General features: G+C 39.2%; 1 pseudogene; it reads left to right on the forward strand.

The window, feature by feature from the left end:
- Positions 1-2,673: 2,673 nt before the first annotated feature.
- Positions 2,674-3,164, forward strand: LOC117091036 (annotated as a pseudogene).
- The last annotated feature ends 6,760 nt before the right edge of the window (positions 3,165-9,924 follow it).

A 9,924-nucleotide genomic window follows, 5' to 3' on the forward strand; every position in this document is an offset into this window, starting at 1 on the left:
TGTAAAGAACTACTTTTCCTCTCATTTACTACCTCTTAACCTTTCTTCATTACTTCCTCCACCTCCCATCAGCCTTTTAGACATTTTTTACTAATCATCACTCTCCTAATATTTTAATGCAATAGATATGCTGTATATCTGTGCCTATGCACAAAGAATAAGATATTTTTGTCTCCCAGTTTCATCAACCAAGTTTTGCCCCACTGGGGGCAAGATTGCCCTAGTTGAGAATACATGCTCAGAGTTTCTTCTCCCGTCCCCAGTCACCCCTGCTCTCACCATCATGCCCCAAGCCAGGATATGCCTACATTCAGCTTTCACTATAAGTCAGGGGTGCTGACACCAGTGAATCTGTCTTCACGTGATAAACAATAAAAAGAGGAAGATAAGAGAAAAGTCAAGTGGAATTTTATAAATAAGGTTTTACAGACACACACAAGCCAAAGGGAATGAAATCACCAGTTATGACAAGACCGAATCACTGCTCAGAACTATCAAACCTCAAAACTTAATTCATGCCTACCCTTACAGAAACTCATGGTACAGATTGGAAAGGAAATGGTATCTTGACCAACACTGTTCCAATGTTTTCCTGACGTCTTTTCTTTTTAATGTGCTTGTGCCCATGTGTGGGCATTATAAAACAAGTGTAAATTAGATGTTAGTTGATATTTCCCTCTAACAAAAGTTTTTGGACACTTACAGTATCTTCTACATTATTAAGCTTGCTCAGCAGTGTGCTCCATTCAGTCTAATCTCCAGATGCCATGTTTTTGTTGCTCTTCAAGCTTACTAATTTCTTATTACTTGCTAAATTTCTAAAACATTATTTAGGAAATGCCATAATGAGCAAACCCTCCTTATGTGGTAAATTTGCACTTGACATTTAACCAAGAAAATTCAGCGTCTGTATGTGTGTTTGGATATATTATTGTATCATGACACAGTAAAAAAAAAAAAAAAAAAATCTACCCATAGGTTATTAGTGTGCATATATACTGTTTTTCTTAATGAAGTACCTTCCCAGATCAAACTTTGAGAAAGTTACTTGTAAACTGGTTCTTTTTGGTTGCTATGATATATTGGGTTAGATGTGATTTTCTCTCATGTTGGCATTTGAACTTGAATTAAATTCTTTGCTGAGTTTTTCTAACAACAGTATTGCTAGGAATTGATTGGAGGAACAATGACAGGGTAGATTCAGTCCATGCAAGCAATATCCTTAGGCCACTAAATAACAGGATTTTCTGTACGTTCAAAGACTGAGAGAATCCTAAGCTAGGAACCTAGGATTTCGTGGTTAAGCAGGATTAAGTTAACTGCCCTGAACTTCTTGAAGCATGAAGTTCTCAGTTTGATTTCTTAGCCCTTTGGGCTGTAGTAGGTGTATGGTGTATCCCTTGTGAAGTCTGCACTTCACCGGGCTTTAAGCAATGACTGATGAAGGATCAAAAATAGTTCCAATTTAAGTGGTAAAAAAAGAAAAGTAAAAGAGACATGGAAATCAGCACTCACAACACTGGTGGGAATCAAGACTGCTACTACATTTCTTAAGGGAAAGGTGGCAGTATTTATCAAGAGACTAAGTGGGCATACCCGATAACCCAGCAAATGGATGTCTGGAAACTTATCCCAAAGAGCTGACAATGAAGGGGCCTGAAGATTTACAATAAGGATAATAGTTGCAAGGTTATTTATAATATTTTTTAATGTAAGCCCCTAACTGTCCCAAGGTGGGGAAATGATTAAATAAACAAAGGCAGATCTAAACATTTCTATACAAAAACAGGTAACAAAACTAGTAAGAAATCAATTATAAGTGAAATATGCCAGTCACAAAAACACAAATACCATATGAGGCCACTTATACGAAGTACCTAGAATCATCAAAATCACAGATACAGGAAGTAGAATGGTGATTGCCAGGGGCTGGAGGGACTGCAGGGTGGACAGTTGTTCAATGGGTACAGAGTTTCGATTTTGCAAGATGAAGAGGGTTTTTAGAGGCTGTGTGCAGAACAATACAAATGTACTTAACGCTGCTAAACTGCACCCTTAAAATGGTTAAGGTGGTAAATTTTATGTATGTTTTGCCACAATTAAAATGTTTTAAATTTTAATAACAATTATATCTTGGAGATGACATTTTGAGTAGTTTGAATTTTCTTCATTTAATTTGCCTAAGTTTGTCTAAGTTTTCTAAATATTTTCTGGAAACCATGTATTTTGTTTGTAACAAGTGGGGGATCTAGTTATATGAAAAAAAACTCATTCTTTCTTTAGTTGATTTTTTTAGTAGCTGATAGCTTTGTGTGATAAAAGAAAGATATTTGGTTATTGTCCCTGTGGGACATATTTTTTTTTTTACACAGAATGCTCTCGCTGCCATACGCCCCCATACCTACCTACAGACAATGTACACACCCTTCAAGACCCAATTTGAGCCCACTTTCTGAAACTAAGAAATATTCCCTTATGACATTAGTGAGAACTCATTCTCATTTTCAAAGCACCTGTAGTGATAGCAATAGTAATAATACCTAATGTTATTTAGGTGTAACAAGCACTGTAACAAGCACTAAGATTAGCACATCATTTTGTCTTCTAAAAAATCACACATTTACCACCTCTCAAGCTTGGTGTTTGGTCAGTGGGGATCCACATGGTTTCAACATGTGTATGGAGAAGTGTTATTTCTATTTGGGGCCGATCCACCCTGACCACAGCATGATGTTCATCCACAAGGATTGCAAGGTGTTCAGATTTTGTAAATCTAAATGTCATTAAAACTTTAAAAAGAAGTGCAATTCTTGCAAGGTCATGTGGACTAAAGCATTCCAGAAAGCAGCTGGTGAAAAGCTTACAGTGGATAATTCATTTAAATATGAAAAATATAGAAAGGAACCTATCAAATACTAGTGAGAGCTATGGAATAAAACTATTGATGCAATGAAGAGAGTTGAAGAGATCAAACAGAAACGCCAAGCTAACTTTACAATGAACAGATTGAAGAAAAATAGAGCTACAGAAAGTTCAGGATATATTAAAGAAGTCAAGCAAAACATCCATCTCATCGGAGCCCCTCTGGCAGGCAAAGAAAGCAGCTGGAAGAGAAAATGGTACAGCCATTACAACAGGATGTGGACATGGAAGATGCTTCTTAAAAATCTCACTATAACTATTTCTATATGTACACTTGAAAATGTTCTTTGGAGATTTGGAACTGCTAAATTATTGGTTTATTTTTTTACGTAAGGTCACTTAGATGAAAAGTGATTAAAAAATATATTTCCCACATTACTGTCTACAAAACATCAGTTATTATAAATGTTAGATTGCATCTCAATGTTAAATCTTCACTGATAGATGTAGTTATGTAAATCATGAAAATTCTGTTTATAACTATAGAAGTGAATTGTGGGTATAAAATGGTCATGCCATTTGGATAATGTCACAAGGCAGCATTTATACAGTAACTAATGACAAAAATTCATGGCTAGTGAGATATAAAATAAAATATTTGCAGTAAAATATTTCATTTATTAATGTTATAGAATCAGGGAGATACAACAAGGAACAAACAATTTGTATGACAGAGTTGAATATCTTTTATTTTGACTTCAGTATTTCCTGTTTTGGTTTATTAGCATCTTAGAACAGCATAATGGCATCGTTTGATGAGGCCTAATTATACTGGACTGTTTTGACCTGGTTACCTGGTTTAGCCATTCTGATAGGTAATTGTGGATGTTGTAAATGAGAACTGAATAATCTCTGCCTGGAATGGCACTATACCCTATAATTTCCACTTTGGAGAATACTCAGTTCTAAATTGTGATTCCTGGTAGAACAGGCTTTATTTTTCTAGCCTAGCAATGACTGAGAAGCAGAGGAATCCCAGTGCCTTTTAAAATGTATTGTGTGGTTTTCTTTTAAAAAGCTTTTAATTGTTTTTGGAAAGTAGAATTTATGAGTAGAACATCTGTTCATTATTTGCAGGTAAAATAAAACCATTTTTTTTAAAAAATCACACATTTAAGTAGGTGTTAGCATCCCCATTATACGGATGAGGAAACTAAGAGAGTGACACAAAATACCTTGAATTGTAAAAAAACATTACAATCTAGGTCTATCTGCGTCAGACTACAAGCCCCTGTCTTACCACCTGTATCTTGCAGGGCTCTGAACATTGCTACGCTGGCTTTCTTTCTGTCACAGAATTTTAAACCCATCTTCGGCAGGACAACATTTTTGAAGTATTAATTGTTTCCCTTCTCCTCATATTTTCCACTCCATTTGCAGAGATACCAGGTCCTGAACTCGTTGCCACAGGGGAAAAATATGATAGATCCAAAAGTAGAACATAGCTGAGGAGACTCTTCTGATAGACTGGAAATTCTGTGAACTCCAGGATTGATAGGATATTTGGGACAGGCTTCATGAAATAGAGCAGGTCTTCCCTTCATTAACAACCCTTCTTTCCACTCACCAACTCTTTAAAAGGGAAAGGGGGAAGAAGGAAGGCCAGGAGAGAAACAGGGAGAGCAGTGACCTAGATGGCTATCCAAGAGAGGAAACCTATATTCCAGTTCTCAGGTTTGAGTTGGAGAGAGTGAATGCTTTGGGTACATATGGAAGTAGACATGGATCTTAGAGAGTTTCAGAAAAATTACTGTGCCTCAGAGTGTCATGAAAACCTCAATTACAGCACTGAAGGAGAGGTAGACTTTGGTTCTAGAGAACCAAAGGGACCAGAGAAGAAGGAGCTTCTCAGAGGTGATCAACAATGTAACCATTACCATCCCTTGGGTTGTACAACTGGGGAAACTCCCTGGCCTGGTACCAGGAGGGAGGTATGGAAAGCTGCACGTGAACCCTTGTGTTAGTCTATTCTCACACTGCTAATAAAGACATAAAATACAAAAATCTAGCCGGGCGAGGTGGCGGGCGCCTGTAGTCCCAGCTACTCCGGAGGCTGAGGCAGGAGAATGGCGTGAACCCGGGAGGCGGAGCTTGCAGTGAGCTGAGATCCGGCCACTGCACTCCAGCCCAGGCGACAGAGCAAGACTCCGTCTCAAAAAAAAAAAAAAAAAAAAAAAAAAAGACATACCTGAGACTGGGTAGTTTATAAAGGAAAGAGGTTTAATTTACTCACAGTTTCACATGGCTAGGGAGGCCTCACAATCATGGTGGAAGGCAAAGGAGGAGCAAAGTCACGTCTTACATGGTGGCAGGCAAAAAAGCTTGTACAGGGGAACTCCCATTTATAAAACCATTAGATCTCATGAGACTTATTCACTGCCACGAGAACAGTATGGGGGAAACCACCCCATGATTCAATTATCTTCCACCTGGCCCCATCCTTGATATGTGGGGATTATTATAATTCAAGGTGAGATTTGAGTGGAGACACAGCCAAACCATATCAACCCTGTTTTCTGAACACCACTAAAATTCAGTGTTATTATATATGACCCGGGATTTAATCTAGTATAGTGGGAGTACAGGTGAAACAAAAATTTGTGATTGTTGTGTCTGAACGATGAATTCAAGGCTCTCTATTTTGGCATACGTGTAAAGTTTTTCACGATTAAAAAAATACTTTAATTTTAAATTTTCTGTCTTTAGTAATATCCCAAAGGTCTTAGAAGACACCAGCAATTTAGTTTCTTTCCAACTGCAATGACCTTGGGCATGACTGGCCCACAATGGATGAGTTGAACCAGGCCATATGCATTATTTAGGAAGGCCCTGCCAGCATAGATCAATGCAAGAATAATGATGGAATAATGAATGTCTCATTGATACCTGCAAGATACTGATAATTTATTGCTTCCCCTTTCTCTTTGATCCTATTGAAACCTGCAAGATACTGATAATTTGTTGCTTCTCCTTTCTCTTTCATCCTATTGATACCTGCAAGATACTGATAACATATTGCTTCTCCTTTCTCTTTCATCCTATGCTTTAGACCTTACTACATAAAGCCCCTGGAATTTATTGTTAAATAGGTACATGAGATATACAGTAACATCATAAATGGATTTTATCAAGGAAGAAGCTGAAACTACAAAAAATCCAAATACCTGGCCCAGATAAGATAGCAACAGGGAACAAGTCCAGAGTTTTAACCTAGTTTTTATCACAAAAGTCTTTACTCTTTCTTGTATACCATACTCATTCTCTAGCTCCTTAAGTTTAGGGACTTTGTTTTAACAAATCTTTGTATATCCCACAGTCTAGAAATAGAAACCCAGAGTCAAGGTCCTGAATTTTAACCAGTTGCTTGGAGAAATCACATGACTTCTACAGGCCTCATATACTTCACTGATGGCTAGATAATAGTTAACATTTATGGATTACTTTATGGTAGACATTGTTAAGCACATCATATACATTAGCTTAATTAACTGTCAAGTCACCCTATACCTATGTAATAGCTATAATTAAATCATGTATATAGAAAAAGAATAAAAGACCGAGGGAGCTGAATTATTTGGGCAGGTTCATAGAGCTAAAATTGTGGGATCATGAATCAAATGCAGGCTCTCTGACTCCATTCCAAAGCATGAACCCTTAACTACTTACTGTCTATACAGACTTCTGTAAGACAGTTCCATGGTCTCTTCCAGCTCTACAGTCTATGACCCTGTATAATTGCAGACTTTCTCATGTAGAATCTTTCGGATTCCCTAATTTCCCTTATAGAAGCGTTTCCCTGTAATTATTTTTAAAAATCAAGTTGAAGTTCAGAATCCCCCACAGTTAGGATAACTCTCCACAGTTCACCCTTAATGCTGCTCTTACATGTTTATCCTGTTATTCCATAGTTCCTTTTAGCACAGTTTACTGTCTTCAAATGACTTACACAAGCCAAGCTTATGTGTACCATGAATTTACCTCCACCCTTTAAAAAAATATAATGCCTCTTCTCCCAAAATTCCTTTTTTACCCTAAACCTTCTTTTTTCTATGACAGACACACCAGAAACATTTGCTTCCAGGTGCAGCCTGTACTAATCCACCCAGGGGCTGATGTACAGGGCACTGTGTCAGTGCTATTCGTCTTACTCCCTGGAATGCCCAGAGATACAAACGACGGTGCTGCTGGTGGGTTGCTGTTCTTGTGCCATGATGATTCCCTTCACTCGTTCTGGAGAAGCACATGAGAGCATGACCTCCACAGACTGACTGACTAAGCCCAGCCATGGTCACGCCACACAGTAGCTGAAAGACCCTTGGCAAGTTATAAAACTTCTCTGTGCCTCATATGTAAAGCACGTATAATAATAGTTCCTTCATAAGATTAGTGTGAAGATTCAGTGAGTTAATACACACAGAGGTTTTTTGTTTGTTTGTTTGTTTGTTTTTTGTTTTTTGTTTTTAAGGCGGAGTCTTGCTCTGTCGCCCAGGCTGGAGTGCAGTGGCGCAATCTCGGCTCACTGCAAGCTCCGCCTCCCGGGTTCACGCCATTCTCCTGCCTCAGCCTCCCGAGTAGCTGGGACTACAGGCGCCCGCCACCTCGCCCGGCTAGTTTTTTGTATTTTTAGTAGAGACGGGGTTTCACCATGTTAGCCAGGATGGTCTCGATCTCCTGACCTCGTACACACAGAGGTTTTTAAAGAATTCCTGGTACATTGTAAGTGCTTAGAAATTTTATCTACTATAAGGCCACTTAACTCCTTGGGTACCAGCCTTCTGTGAACACTTTACAAGGGTAAAAGCCTGTTTCCAAAACACATGGCAAGAGACAATATATACCGTGGTGGTTAGGAGTAGAGTCTTTAGAATCAAAAAGACCTAGATTCACATTCTAACTCTTTGCTTGCGAGTCGTGTGAATTTGGGCAAGCACACCTCTCTGAGGCTGTTTCCTCATTGTAGAATGAAGATAATAATATTATCTTTCCAGAGTGGACATGACAATGAGAAAGAATAATATACAGGGTACTTAGCCCAGATTCCCTATGAATTAGAGCCTGAGACAAGCTTATATACTGACACTTTATTGGAGGATATAATCCCAGGACAGAGAAAGTAAAGAAAAAGGATAAATGGGGAAAAGGAGGGACAGAAAATATAGATGGTGTGTAATCAATGTGGCCATAGCTTCAAGAGAAAACAGCTGGTTGTGCAGGGCACCTGCAGGTGGGCAGAACTGTTCATCAAGGGAAGGAAGGAAGAGGGATTTATCTACTGGCTCTCTGTGGTTTTCTGCCTCTCATTAGTAAATCTTCAATCCACATTAACTCCCGTGCACTTTTAGTTGTGTCACCAGGTCCTTCTAGGCTGTTACTGGGGAAGGCAGATCCCATATCCTGTCATGAACCTTCTGAACCTGAAAGTGGTGTGAGAAACCAGCACTTCCATGGATCTGATGAGGTTGGGTCTTGCCACTGGAGCTGCCACAGCTATATCAGAAATCAGCCTTACCTCAGGGGAGATTGACACCTGGCTGTGTCAAGAGATGAGGCTGGGCCCTTTTTTGAGTGAGCAACCAAATACCCAGGAAGAAAGCTGAGCAAAGAGAATTTGGGGAAGTTCATAATTTGTTCCAGTATGGCACCCAGTTCAGTGGCTGGTACTTAGTAAATAAATAAATGGTTGCTGACACTGTTAATGGTACAAACACATAATCAGAATGGTATAAATTCCAGAACTGTATGTGAAACCTGGGAATACCTTCTTTCCCTGAAAACTAGTTCTGAATTCTCAAGGTGATGGGGCACTGAGGGATACCCTCACCATAAGCCAGGACTGACCCAGTGGATAGAAAGTGACTACTGTATATTATGGTTTTGTTTGTTTGTTTGTTTTGAGACCAAGTCTCGCTCTGTCGCCCAGGCTGGAGTACAGTGGTGCGATCTCAGCTCACTGCAAGCTCTGCCTCCTGGGTTCATGCCATTCTCCTGCCTCAGCCTCCCGAGTAGCTGGGACTACAGGTGCACACCACCACGCCTGGCTAATTTTTTGTATTTTTAGTAGAGATGGGGTTTCACCATGTTAGCCAGGATGGTCTCAATCTCCTGACCTCGTGAACCGCCCACCTTGGCCTCCCAAAGTGCTGGGATTACAGGCATGAGCCACCACGCCCAGCCTACTGTACATTATGTTTTAAGATTCCTTGACTCTCAAATCATTTTTTCTCCTTATCAGCCTCACTGTCTAAACTTAGGTGTGCAGTGTGTTTCTTGGGCATACACATAAGGGCTTCCAGTGCTCTGAGGGATAGCAGATGGGAAGGTAGACAGAGTCTCAGGGCTTTTGTGTGAGTAGGAATGAGAAAGGGGGCAGAACGTTATGCTTGGGAGAGAGTCTTGATTATGTAAGTGGAATTAGAGATTTCTTAGGAAAAGGACTTTAAAGACAAGATGTGGGGAGGACTGAGGCACAATATTGGGAGAAGAGGAATGAAACTTGGGGGCTGAACACACGCTTGACCTTACTTTATGGTTTTAGCTAGGTCTAAACCTTTGGCATTTGGCCCAAAGTTTTGTGAGTCTTAATAAGCCATGAATATCAAATGGAATTTCTCTGCCCAAAGTTAGAAAAAAATCAAGGTTTAGGTCTGATTTAAAATATAAAACATTCTGTTATAATTCTCCATAAAAGGAACCAGCTCTCCCTTGGATAAATGGCTGATTCTAGGGCTAGGACAAGAAGTATAAAGTATGAATCTGGAGCATCTTGTAGCACCAGAAATTAAGGAATTGCTCAAAAAACAAAACAAGGATTACATGTGAAAAGGACACAGGAGCCAACAGGAAGAGTTTCTAAAGGCCCAGCTGGAATAATTTGACAACAAAATGGATACCATTGTATTAGGTTATAACCCAAAGCATACTATACATATCCATGAGTCCATAATCATATGAATAAATAATTGAATATAGAATAAATATGAGGAAAACAAATCTCTGGTGCAA

This window comes from Trachypithecus francoisi, unplaced genomic scaffold (assembly GCF_009764315.1).
Source record: "Trachypithecus francoisi isolate TF-2019V2 unplaced genomic scaffold, Tfra_2.0 Lachesis_group11, whole genome shotgun sequence".
Taxonomy (NCBI): Eukaryota; Metazoa; Chordata; class Mammalia; order Primates; family Cercopithecidae; genus Trachypithecus; species Trachypithecus francoisi.